This window comes from Cavia porcellus, unplaced genomic scaffold, assembly GCF_034190915.1.
Source record: "Cavia porcellus strain 051 isolate PalLab524CR breed Dunkin Hartley unplaced genomic scaffold, mCavPor4.1 scaffold_16, whole genome shotgun sequence".
Lineage (NCBI taxonomy): Eukaryota > Metazoa > Chordata > Mammalia > Rodentia > Caviidae > Cavia > Cavia porcellus.
In genome coordinates this window covers 57,194,813-57,198,277 of record NW_026947499.1, presented here as the reverse complement: position 1 = coordinate 57,198,277, position 3,465 = coordinate 57,194,813, and positions in this window count along the sequence as shown.

Sequence of the window (3,465 nt, the reverse complement as noted above, 5' to 3'; positions counted from 1 at the left end):
GGAGAGGGAGGGAAAAAGAGGAGGAGCAGGGAAGAGGAGGAGAGACTGATGGGTGTTGCATTCCATGAGGAGAAGCAATCTGATCTGAGGACACTAGGAGGCCAGAGTATACCCCCCAAGATGTGCCACTTGTGTATTATTTTGAAGGCAATTGCCAAGAAGCAGTTACAAGGAAACCCCCTGGCCTCCTACTGTTTGCCAAGAAGCAGGACACAAGCAAGGTCCTCCTCCCTTCTCTGCCAGCAAGCACAAATGGTGAGGAGAGATGTCCCCTAGAGTGATTTGCAGCCCAGTGACCGCTGCACAGTGCCCTAGCCATCCTTTTTTTTTTTTTTTGTCTTTTTCATTTTTATCGGTACCAGGGATCGAACTTACGACTGCCTGCTTGCAAGGCAGGCGCTTATGCCGCTGAGCTAAACCCCCAGCCCCTAGCCATCCTTGTGTCCTTGATGCCTGGAGTATAGACTTACTCAGATTTTTTTTTTTTTTTGAGACAGGGTCTCACTCTGCAGTTCTGGCTGGCCTTGGACTCACAGGGATCCTCCTTCCTCGGCCCCCCCGGTGCTGGGATTACAGGCATGCACCACCACATCTGGCCTGACAGTCAGAATTTAGCTACATAGGGTACAATTCAGTTTTGTCTTAATTAATAGACTTTTAAAAAAACTAGTTTCAGTTTCATGAAAGAATGAAGCTGAATGTATAGAGTCCTAATGTGATACCGCATCCAGCTTCTCCTCTTATTAACATCTTGCACTAGTGTGGTACATTTGTTACAACTGATAATCAGAGGGAGTACATTACTATTAGCCAACTTCTGTGGTTTGTACTAGGTTCAATTCTTTGTGTTGTACATTCTGTGGGCTTTGACAAATATTTAATGACTTGTAACCAATATAGTGTCATACAGAATATTTTTACTGCCGCGAAAATTCCAAGTGCTCCACTTATTTATTGCCTTTTCAACCTCTGAGAGCCCCATCTGCATAGTTTTGCCTTCTCCAGGATATTATACACTTGCAATCACCTAATATGTAGTTTTTCAGATTGCTTTTCACATAGCAACATGTATTTAACTTTTCTCCATGTTCTTTCATGGCTTCATAGTTCTTTTCAGTGCTGAGTACTATTCCACCATCAGGTTGCTTTCAGGCTTTGGTAATTATTAATAAAGTTGCTATAAATTTTCAAAAAGAGAAAAAAGTGCATGTATGTTTGCTTATATCCTCATGAAATCTTGAAAAGTTACATAAGAAACTCATATAACTTTCCTAGGGGTGGGTTGTTGGAACAAAATGTTTAGTACACCTGTTAGAGCAAGAATTTTACTGTGTGCTTCTTATATTATTTCAGTTTTGAGTGTATATAAAAATACTACCTAATCCAAAAAAGAGCCCATCATGGTGCTGCTGTGTGCTCATAATGTTAGCTTCTTGGGAGGTTGAAGCAAAAAAATTGTGAGGAGAACTGCTCAACAATTCAGGGAGATCCCCATGGTGGGAGGAAGTAAAATAGAGAGAGAAAGACAGAAATCTTAGAGTGGTAAGGAAGGCCTGGGGATGTAGTTCAGCAGCAAAAGCACAGGTGAGACCTTGCTTTGATCCCTACTACCACCACCAGAAAGAAAAGATAGTGTTTGGGGTTTTTTGTTTGTTTGCTTTTTGATGGTGTTTTGTTTTGTTTGTTTTATTTTGTTTTGTTTTGTTTTGTTTTTGGTACTGGGGATTGAACTCAACTCACAACCTCACATTTGCCAGGCAGGCACTGTGCTGCTGAGCTATATCCCCAGTCTCCAATGAACAAATAAATAAATAAAATGTGAAATGATATTCTGAGTAATTTTAAGACAACAAACATCTTATTCAGCTTGAGTTCTCCTTTAACAAAATACCGTATACTGGAGAGCTTATACCACAGATTCTATTTCTAAGAACTCCAGAGGCTGATAAATCCAAAATCAAGATCAAAGTACCAGCAGATTCACTTCCTGGTGAGGTCTCACTTCCTGGTTTGCAGATGGCCACCTTCTTGTGTCATCACAGTCAGACAGGGAGCTCTGATACTCTCTTTCTTGTAAGGACACTAATCCCATCATAGGTGCTCTGCTTTCACCATGTCATCTAAACCTAACTCGCCCTCAAAGACTGAAGCTCCTAATACCTTCACAATGGCCATTGGAGCATCAACATATGGATAGACGGGGGGTGGGGGGTGGGGGGTGGGTGCCGGCATTCAGGATTCACGATCAAACCTTGATTTTACAAAGGTTCTACATGTAGCCACGTACTGGGTCATCACAGATGGCTGTGCCGGAGTGTGGAGAGCTGCACTGGAGGGACACTCTTCATAACTGAGGCCTCATGCATTTGATTGTTAGTTACAACTGTGTGACAGACAGACAGAGGTACAGCGTGGTGAGGAAGGAATAACTTCTGCTAGTTTGCAGAAAGATGCGTGTAAGGTTGGCAGTAGCTCTGACTCTGGAGGTTGGGAGATCAGGAAGGAATCACTCCCGGCCAAAAATACCTCGGCTTCTGCAGAGGACTGGAGGTGGAGCCAGAACATTCGCCAAGGAGATGAGATCCAGCTGGAAATGGTGGTGCGTACCTATAATCGCAGCACTTTGGGAGGCTGAAGCAGGAGGACCACAAGTTTGAGCCCAGAGTGGGCAATTCAGCAACTTAGCAAGACCCCACTCAAAATAAAAATTAAAAGGGAGCGAGGATGGAGCTCAGTGCAAGGGCTCTGGGTTCATTCCTCAGAGAGGGAAAGGGGAATCAAGAAACAATCTGTCAGACAGGGATGCACATTGTAAACTATGTGGAGTACGTGGGTCTTGGATCACTCCTGGGTCTCTGGCTCACAGTATGTGGGGTTAAGTTTGCTAAAGTAGGGCTGGGGATTTAGCTCAGTGGCACGCTGCCCAAGAGCATAGCGCATGGTTGTGAGCTCGGTACAAAAAAACAAAACAAAACAAAACCTTTGCTAAATAACAGAAAGATTTTAAAATAAATTTCCTTTATAAACCATAACAACAAACTATTAGGAAGTATAAAAAATTTTAAGCCCCACCAATTATGAAATGTATGATATCCAAGAATAATCTTAAAAGGCTGGGTTTTTGTGGTTGTTTGTTTGTTTTGAGACACGACCTCACTATGCACTTCACGCTGATCTTGAGTTCACTTTGTAGCCCAGAATGATCTTGCACTTGCAACAATCCTCCTGCCTCAGCCTCCCAAATGCTGGGATTACAGGTGTGCACCACCAGGCTCAGCTAAGACTGAGTTTTATTATGCTGCCTCAGCCTCCCATGCAGCTGGAACTATGGATGTGTAACAATGCGCCTGGCTTAAAATTTTTCAACTTTGGGGCTCAGCGGCATAAGTACCTGCCTTGCAAGCAGGCGGTCTTGAATTCGATCCCCGGTACTGATAAAAAAGAAAAAGACCAAAAAATTTTTTT